Source organism: Pinus tabuliformis, chromosome 9 (genome assembly GCF_031772625.1).
Source record: "Pinus tabuliformis cultivar Carrire ecotype Pingquan chromosome 9, CPIR1, whole genome shotgun sequence".
Lineage (NCBI taxonomy): Eukaryota > Viridiplantae > Streptophyta > Pinopsida > Pinales > Pinaceae > Pinus > Pinus tabuliformis.
The window spans coordinates 1054297845-1054308410 of NC_142307.1; positions in this window are offsets into that span (position 1 = coordinate 1054297845).

The following is a 10566-nucleotide window of genomic DNA, read 5'->3' on the forward strand; positions in this document are numbered from 1 at the left end:
TGATTTAGGGATTTTATGTTGAAGAATTAGAAGTTTTTGATGAAATGGTTACAGGAAGTTCCAACATCCTGTAATAAGCTTATTGTTTGACATGTGGCGCAACAGTTGGGCTAGAACGAAAGGCATGGATGAAAAGCAGAATGTCCAAGCATGGACAAACACCTATCTCCCAGCCGAATCGATCCTCCTATATGCACGGTCAACTCAGGTCAAAGCATGGCACACTGGCAGACAAAAGCAGCAACAGCAACTCGTTCTATTTTTATTTAGTTTTTGTTCTTTTTTTGAAAACACTTAGGATAGAAAAATTTTGAAAAATCTTGATGTAATAAAAGCGGCAACAGCCGAATGTACATTCATTGTCGAAATGACATGGCTGTGGATATACATATGTAAATACAGTCCGGTTAATGGTTAATGTTTAATCGTTGAATTGTTCCAGAACAGAGTTTTTAAGTTTAATACTAAGACCTATTCACAGTTACGACTTGTGTGTATCGTGCATTGATTTGGTAGCCGGTCGATTATAAGCCAGTGTACCCCTGGAACGCGGACGGGCCCTGTGTTCAATCGGTATACTGTCCATTTATTTCATTTGCATTTCGGTTATCGTATGGTTGCACAGTGGTATTGATTCAATTTCGATTTCAATAGGTTTTGTATGGTTTGCATAACAATTACAATTAATTGGGTTTCGATTTCCATAGCTTTTGATTTCCATTGAATGTATATGGTTTGCGCTTATGGTTGGTTTGCGTTTATGGTTATGCTGAACAGTCATCACTGAGATCTGGAAGTGCGTCCTGTAAGGGATTCGATCCCTGTGTGTCTTTTAAAAGCACCATCATAAACTCTGTTTTTGTTTCACAATTCATTTATGATCTCTATATAGTTTGATATAGTGTAAATATCATTGAATGCTGTGTGTTTACTGAACAAGGGTTTTCTGGGTAATATCTTTGTAAGGAGATTAAGATCGTTGTTACAGTCATACACAGTGCTTAGGTTCAGTGTTTAATTTGGTAAATACATCTAATGACAAGCATTGTAATCAGGTATATTAGTAAGATAATCTGAGTGTTTGAATGATAGGTGACATATCCCAGCCTTCCGTAAATAAGCCTTGTGACCTACATCATAATCACTTAGCCAACAATCCTTTATGTCTATATACTTTAGACGCATGCCTCTAAGCTTACGCACACTGGTCGATATTAAATATAGTCTAGCCTAGTACCCTAGCTAGAACACTACATTTTGGCGCCGTTGCCGGGGAGGCGTACTTAAAGGATTCAAACAAAAAGAGAAAAAATTTTCAATACACAAAAATAAACAAAAACATAGTTAGAAATCATGTTCATTTATGCCTAGACTTAGAGACAATCAAGGGAGATTTGTAAAAACCCCCCACCATCTAAAAACTAACCCATCATCATCAGGAGCAGACTCTCTAGGGAATACAACACCAGCTGAGGAGGATATCCAAACATTGAAAGAAAGATTTTATTCAGGACAACAACTTACTCTTGCTGAAAGGGAAACTCTATTTGCACATAAATCACAGCAGAAGCCCTTTCCTAGATCTTCCACACAAGGAAAAAGTAGTACAGTTACCGAACAATCTTCTTTTCTCCTTTTTCCAATTAGAATGGCTGAGGAAGGATCTGGATCAGTACCCCACCAAGAGGAGGAGGAGTCAACTTTTAAATTCCCTATACAAGAACCACAGGAGGATGAGGAGATCAAAATGAAAAATATACCCCCATCCGTGCTACCCAATTTCTATGGTATGGCTTTAGAGGATCCGGACTCTTTCTTGTTCAAGTTTGACATTGTATGTCGAACTTATGGCTATACAGATGATGCCCATAGGCTTAGATTGTTCCCAACCACACTAAAGGCATCAGCCTTGAAATGGTTCATGGGGCTTGGTGAGCATGCTATAGCTGATTGGGATGGCATGAGGAGGATATTTCTAAGGAAATATCAGCCTTATTGCAGATCCAAAGACTCTAAAGATGATATCTTTAGAATGAGTCAGCAAGAGGATGAAACCTTAGAAGAATATTTAGAACGGTTTGTTTACAACTTGCAGAAATCTAAACACCGAACAATGCCTCCTGATCTAGTCCGCACAATATTCTTGAAAGGTATCCGGGAAGAATACATGAATGATCTCAACTTAATGGGCAAAGGTGACATTTCTGCCTTACCCTTTGAAGAAATAGCTGAAATGTGTGAAAAATATTCAAGGAGTAAAGCTAAAATGGAAAAGAGAACCTTGTCATCAAGGGTCACAAAAACTGCCTCTGCAAGTGTCACCCGGGCTGAAATTGGTAATCTTTTAGAAGAGTTTAAAACAGATTTGTTGAGCACTCTAGGGAACCAAATTGATACCTTAAAAGCCAAAAAGAAACAGGAAGAAGAAGATAATATCATGGCTATTTTCTGCCCCAAATGCCGCAAGAAACATGCATTAAAAGACTGCCCTCTAGAAAATATCCAAGTTTGTGCTTTCTGTACTGAGCATCATGATATGATTAACTGTCCTAAAGTTAAAATTTTGCAGAACTGTAATATGGCAGCCAGTACAGAGATGGAAAACGTGTATTACATGGGTGCAAAGTGACCATGGCAGCCAAGGCAAGCACCCCAAGGTATGTTTCCTAATCAAAATCTGCAATTTCCTATGAATGATCAGATGTATGCACAAAACTCATGGAATGTACCCATGCCATGGCAACATCAAAACCAACCACAAAATCAATGGAGACCGTCTCAACAGTATTCCCAATCTTATCATCCATATCCTCAATCATACCCACCTTACTCACAGCCATATCAATAGTACCAACAGCCATATCCATCACATTCTCAACCATATCAGCCATATCAGCAAGCTATCTATCAGCCCCAACCTCCTCAACAAGCACTGCCTGCTCCTCCACCAATAAATGCACCACAACTGCAATTTCCAGCTAACACACAACCTCCCAGACCCACTCAAATTCCTGCTCAAACAGTCCCAAATCCGAATAATAGAGCAGAGAGGCCAGCTTATAACATAGAGGAAGGAACCTCATATTCCACATTGCCTTTGCAAAACATTAACTTGAGGTCTGGTACGGTGCTCCACAAGGATTCTCAAATAACAGATCAGCAAGAAGAAAACTCAGAAAAAGAAAATGAAATGACAAATCAAACAAAACCAAACAGTGATACCAAAGACAAACAGATGCAACCATTGCATCCACCTTTCCCATACCGATTGGTCCAAGTAAAAACACCATTGTCTACACCAAAATTCGATGTCTTAGATGAACTTAAGAATGTCTACATAAAAATCCCACTGCTGCAAGCTATAAAAGACATTCCTATCTATACCAAAGCCATCAAAGACATGTGCCTCAAGAAGCCTGCTAGGAAAAGACTTGATCCTCAAACCATTCATGTCTTAGGAAATTTAGCAGGCCTTATGACCAATACCATCTCCATGGAGAAGTGTGTTGATCCTGGCATTCCCAAGGTGACCACCATCATTAACAACATACGGATTCCAAACACTTTGATAGATCTTGGAGCCGCAATCAATGTCATGACTCTTGAAACCATGAGAACACTCCAGCTCATGAATTTGCAACATACCACGATTGTTCTTGAACTAGCTGATAGGTCCAAAGTCATTCCTGAAGGGATTTTGGAAGACATCATTGTCTCACTGGACTCTTGGGAGTATCCAGTGGATTTCCTAGTCCTTCAACCCAAATCCAATTTAGGAGGACACCCTATCATCCTAGGTAGACCATGGTTAGCGACTGCTGATGCATTCATCGGATGCCGATCAGGCAACATGATCATTTCCAGAGGGACCGAAAGAAAACAACTCACCCTCTATCCATCGGCACAATCACCAGTAGTAACACATAACTTGTGGCTTGATGATAAATTTAATGATAAAGAGGAAGTACAATATGTTTTTAGCATTGACCAGATCTATGATTTCCAGGAAGACAATAATGATTTGGTAGAATTATTTCTTTCTCAACCTGATATGTCTGAAAATTTGAGAAATGAACAATATCATGCTGCAGATTTACTTTTGGCTCAAAACTTTCAAGAAACATGCTCTATCCAATCATTGCAAACTACATTTCACGACATTTTTCCAGTTCAATCCATCACCAATACACAGAGTCAGATCATAGAGATCAGTCCAGGGAAAACTCTGAACATAGGCAACCACCTAGACTCATCTCAACAAGAGAAATTGATTGAACTCTTGAGAAAATACCAAAAAGCCTTTGCTTGGGACTATACCGACATGCATGGGATTCACCCCGACACATGCACTCACCACATCTATACAGATAGCACCATTAAACCAGTGAGGCAACCACAGAGAAGAATGAACCCCATGCTCCAAGATATTGTCAGAGAGGAGTTGCAAAAACTTTTGAGGGTTAATTTTATATATCCTATTTCTGACAGTTAGTGGGTATCCCCATTGGTGATAGTACCCAAGAAGAATGGTAAGTGGCGCATCTGTGTTGATTACAGACAGCTGAATAAAGCAACGCTAAAAGATTACTTCCCACTGCCATTTATTGACCAAGTGTTAGACACCCTAGCTGGCAAATCATCATTTTCTTTTCTTGATGGTTTCAGTGGCTACAACCAGATCAGGATTGCCTCTGAAGACCAGGACAAAACCACATTCACCTGTCCTTGGGGCACCTATGCCTACAATGTTTTGCAATTTGGACTTTGTATCGCTCCAGCTACATTTCATCGAGCTGTGTTAGCTATTTTCGCCGATTTAATTCATGATTGTGTTGAAGTGTATATGGATGATTTTTCAGTATATGGCAATTCATTTGAACATGCATTAGAAAATCTTGAGAGAGTTTTGAAAAGATGTATTGAAGCTAACCTGTCCCTCAGCAACGAAAAGTGCTTTATGATGTTAAATGAAGGGATAATGTTGGGCCATTATATTTCTTTTCAAGGCATCCAGGTTGACCCAGCCAAGATCCAGATTATTGCTGATTTGCCTATTCCACAGAATCAGAGAGAGGTAAGAAGTTTTCTTGGGTATGCAAGCTATTACCGCAGATTCATTGAACATTTTAGCAAGATAGCTTTACCTTTGTTTAAACTTCTAACCAAAGATGTACTTTTCAACTGGACTGAGAACTGTCAACATGCATTCGAACAACTTAAAAAGAAACTATCTACCGCACCAGTCTTGAGAGGGCCTAATTGGAGTTTACCATTTCATATTTTTACCGATGCATCTGACACTGCAGTAGGTGCATCATTAGGCCAAAAAGAGGAATCTTGTACTTATGCCATTTATTTCATTAGTAAAAATCTAACACCTGCAGAGTTAAACTATACAGTTACAGAAAAGGAAACACTTGCCATTATTTATGCTGTGAATAAATTCCGACATTACATAACTGGTTATGAAGTCTTTGTACATACTGATCATTCGGCCATTAGAAATTTAATGAATAAACCAATAACTAGTGGCAGAGTTACCAGATGGTTACTATTGTTACAGGAATTTAACATCACAGTGTTAGATAGACCAGGCAAAGAGAACCAGGTGGCAGATTTTCTCTCTAGACTACAAAATCCAGGTGAGGTTGTTCCAGTTGAAGATTCTTTTCCAGATGAAAACTTATTTTCAATTTCCATAGTAACTCCTTGGTATGCTGATTTGGCCAATTATTTGTCTACAGGAAGGACACCTCCACACTTTACTGCAAAGGAACGGAAGAGACTGGTCAAACAAAGTGCTAGATATTCATGGCTTAATGGCAATTTATTTTACACTGGTTTTGATATGATAATTAGGAGATGTGTAAGAAATGATGAGGTCATTGATATTTTAAAATCTTGCCATGATGAACCGTGTGGTGGGCATTTTGCAGCGAAGCGGACATCATTCAAAGTTCTTACTCTTGGATACTATTGGCCATCCATTTTCAAGGATGCCAAGAAGTATGTAAAGAGTTGTGACAGCTGCCAAAGAATGGGCAGGCCTACAGCTACCGATGAGATGCCCCTTCAGCCCCAAGTTCACTTAGAGCCATTTGACAAGTGGGCTCTAGACTTTATAGGACCCATTAACCCAACCTCCAATGGTAAGAAGTACATCTTAGTATGTACTGATTACGTCACAAAGTGGGCTGAAGCAAAAGCACTGGTTAGAGCAACCAAACACACAGTAGTCAATTTCCTTTTTGAGGAGATTTTTGTGAGGTATGGAGTACCAAGGGAAATTGTAACTGATCAAGGTACTCAATTCACCTCAAAGCTAGTGAAGGACATCACAGACAGATACCAAATCAAGCATAGGAAAAGTACCCCTTACCATCCACAAGCCAATGGGCAGGTGGAATCCACAAACAAAACCTTGGAAGGCATCATTACTAAAACTGTTGCAATGAACCGGAAAAACTGGGAGGAGAAGCTCAAAGAAGCACTCTGGGCTTACAGGATTACTTGGAAAGATACCACAGGATTTACACCATACCAATTGGCGTATGGTAAGGAGGTCATGCTTCCTATTGAATTCCAAATACACACTTTTAAACTGGCTGCAGATTTACAAATTGATTTGGACCAAGCACAAAAAGAAAGAATCTAGCAGTTGAACCAGCTGGATGAGATGAGGCAGCAAGCAGAACAAACCACCATCCTCATGCAAAAACACAGGAAGCAATGGCATGATTGACACATTAAGAAGAAGCACTTCAAGGAAGGTGACTGGGCTTTACTTTTTGATTCAAAGTTCAGAGATCATAAAGCTAAGTTCACCACCCATTGGATGGGCCCCTATGAAATTGTTCAGGCTTATGACAATGGTTCAGTCAAGCTCAAAACTATTTATGGAGAAGGTCATTCCTTCACAGTCAATGGTCATCGCCTGAAGCTCTACACCAAGCCCATCAGCAAGCAAGATTTTCTCCATACACTATCTCAGCAAAGAGAGGTTGAGGTACTGCAGCCCTCAGCTGCAGTATCACTGCCTTAGTTTCATTTCCTTTCAATTTCAAAGTCAAAAAGAAAAAAAATAATAAAAAAATTTATAAAACAAAAACTAAAAAAAAAAGAATATAAAAAAATAATGGGTTAGATGTGAAAACCAATCTCTGGCACACTCTAACCTTGAATTCCTACTTGAAAACCAGTCTCTGGCGGGTATGAATTCTCTTTCTTTTGTTTATAGTTTGCTTTATCAGTTGAATCATGACTTGAGGACAAGTCAAAATTTTAAGTCGGGGAGAGAGGCATCAACACTTTGTTCTTTTATCTCTCCATTGTAAATTCTTAAAGATTTCTTATTCTATATATTCACTATAAATTTCCAAAGCAGCTTGTTCCAGCATTCCAGACTTCAATAAATAAGCTGTTTTGTCATTGTTTTATCTTAGAGGGACCTGGTTATAAACATTATGCAGGGGGACCTGTTTTGTCTAGACAACTATGCTATCAACACCAGCAGTAAGGGACCTGTTTAAGACATTCAGAAGGGACCTGTTAAAGAAATTGACACCGAGGGCTACTTCAACAGAATTTCATCAAGTTTCTACAAGGATTTGGGCACCAACACTCCATCAAATGCCCAAGCTCAGTGAACCTGTAACAGTATAAGGAGCTGCATGAACATTTTCAAAAATTTTCTAAGGGACCTGTTACATTCAAATTTTCTCAAAGGGACCTGTTACATCTTCAATTTTTCTCAAAACACCTGTGCACTTAATCTTCCTCAGAGGACCTGTTACAACAAGAAAAAGAGCAGTAAAAAAAAAGGGATTAGCAACTCAGCATGTCAATACAATAGCGACCAACAAAAGAGTAATGTGTTTCTGTTCTTAAACATTTAATTTCCTAGATTGATTTTTAATGTAACTTTAATGACTGTGAACTGTTATGATTAATTTCAAGGACACCTACATCAATCTCCTATCATCCCTTATCCCACCGATTCTCATCATTCCCATACATCAACTTATTCATATCTCTAAAACCCATTATCAACACATCAATCTTGTCATAGATCCTACAGCCATACCAACATCCTCTATACGACCGAATACCAACTGAAAAAGGGCACGTGGTGAGTTGTGTTTTTAAATACAAAGGGAGAGACAGATGTAAAGCGGCCTATCTATTTCACTCCACACAGCCAAATCATAACTTCACCACCCAACGTACCCAATGATCCAAGGGGCTCCCCGAAATCATACCCAGCATTATAGATACGCTACCAGCGCTCTTGTAGTGACATCCATGTAAGCGTACAACACTCCTCTGTTTTTTTTTATAAATGAATGGATACATTGTGAAGTGAGTACATGGTTATCTCACCATCATTTCCACCTTCGATTCCCATAACTTTCAAAGTGGAATCAGAAGCAAGGAGCGCCGAAGGGAGTATTACCATTTGGGTCGATTTACATAGTGAAGATTGCAAGCAGTGAGCGCCGGAAGAGGGAAGTATCACCACTCTATTTTGACTACCATCACAGTCATATCGACCGGCCGAGCATCATATTGAAGACTAAGGAAGTGATACACCAGGTAACCAACTCGAAATTTCTTTGTTAAAATTGTAAGAGTATAGGCAGAGAAGGGTTAGAGGCACGACCCTCTACCACCACCATGACTAATAGGGTCGAGCCGAGTGTGTTCGACAGTTCACAATACCATGAGGATTGCATTGAAATTCTCAGAGAAATATAGTGGTTACCATTTCTAGAAAAATTTCATGGAAGTAATGAGGAAGTTACTAAGCAATTTGCTTTCACCTTCAATGGAGAAAAAGCCCTGATAGGTAACTTCTCCTTCAGGGTTTCAGAGGACACTATAGCTCAGGCAATAGGGATTAGTCCAGAAGGGGAGAAGTATTTTAAAACCAAGCAATTTAAAGAGAAATCATGGACACAGTTCATGTCTAGATCTAGAGTCTCCTCAGTAAACTGGAAGAAGGGTGTTCCAAGAAGTTGGTTGATGCATCCTTGGGATGAGATGGTTTACATCCTTCAAAAATTCATAACCTGTGAAGGTCGGTACAATATTGTTTATCTATACCACATCAAACTACTCCTCCACTTGAAGAAACAATGTGTCATCAGTATACCATATTTTCTGCTACAAAGCTTAACCAAGATGTCCAAGACTATCCAGAAACAGAAGGGGAATGAAGACAAGAGCCTGTATAATTTTGGCTTAATTAAAATCCTCATTGAACATGAATTTCAAAGAAGAGGGAAACCATGGAAAGAATTCCTAGTTGTCAATCAAATCAGAGATGAGGAAGAAAAAGAAGAAGTGCAAGAGGACTCAGGGTTTATGAAGGACATTGATGAAGAAATTCTAGTATCCAAAGCCAGCAAAGCACCTTTACCTGTGGGCAGCATAAGGACCAGGAACATGAAAAAGGAAGATGCTAAGAGGGCCGAGAAAGATAAAATTTTTACCACTTACTCACGAAGAACAAGGAGGACACCAAGAGCCCAGTTACAAGAAGACCAGTTTGAATCTAATGCACCTGCACAAATGGATGTTGAGAGTGGTGACCATTCATTACCAGCACCAGAAGTTGATATGGAGGTAGAGAGCAATAACAAACAGGAAAAATGTTCACCACCTCCCATTAAAAGACAGAAGAAATTAGAAAAACAAATTGAAGAATTGAAGGAAGAGCTCATGGAGGCTAACATGTTGGAAAAAGTTATTAAGAGAGAAAATGAAATGCTCCGGGCGCAAAGCAAAGAAACTCAGAAGAAGAATGAAAAGTTAAAGGAAAGAATCAGTGAATTGGAGGCTGAGCAAACTGAGACTTATAACTGGGCCACTAAGTGGTACAATCAGAAGAAGACCCTCAAAGAAAAATACAAAAAGTTAAAGCAGGAGCTCAAGGTACAGAAAGATAACTAGGTGAAAAAGAATGTGGACACCTTGCTCAAGGCAGCAGAGATCCATGCAGGGACAAAGTTCAAGGGAAGCACTTCGGGGATAGCATGAGGACATGCTAAATCCTTAAGTCGGGGAGAGATGTTGGTATCATCCCAAGACCCCTTTTTCCTCCTCAAAAACATATCATTTGTCCATTCCTTTTCATCATATATCCCTTAGAATCCTTGAAAATTGATTATTAATAGTCTTATAGTTATTAAATTGCATAGAAATTGATTTAGGGATTTTATGTTGAAGAATTAGAAGTTTTTGATGAAATGGTTACAGGAAGTTCCAACATCCTGTAATAAGCTTATCGTTTGACATGTGGCGCAACAGTTGGGCTAGAATGAAAGGCATGGATGAAAAGCAGAATGTCCAAGCATGGACAAACACCTATCTCCTAGCCGAATCGATCCTCCTATATGCGCGGTCAACTCAGGTCAAAGCATGGCACACTGGCAGACAAAAGCAGCAACAACAGCTCGTTCTATTTTTATTTAGTTTTTGTTCTTTTTTTGAAAACACTTAGGATAGAAACATTTTGAAAAAGCTTGATGTAATAAAAGCGGCAACAGCCGAATGTACATTCATTGT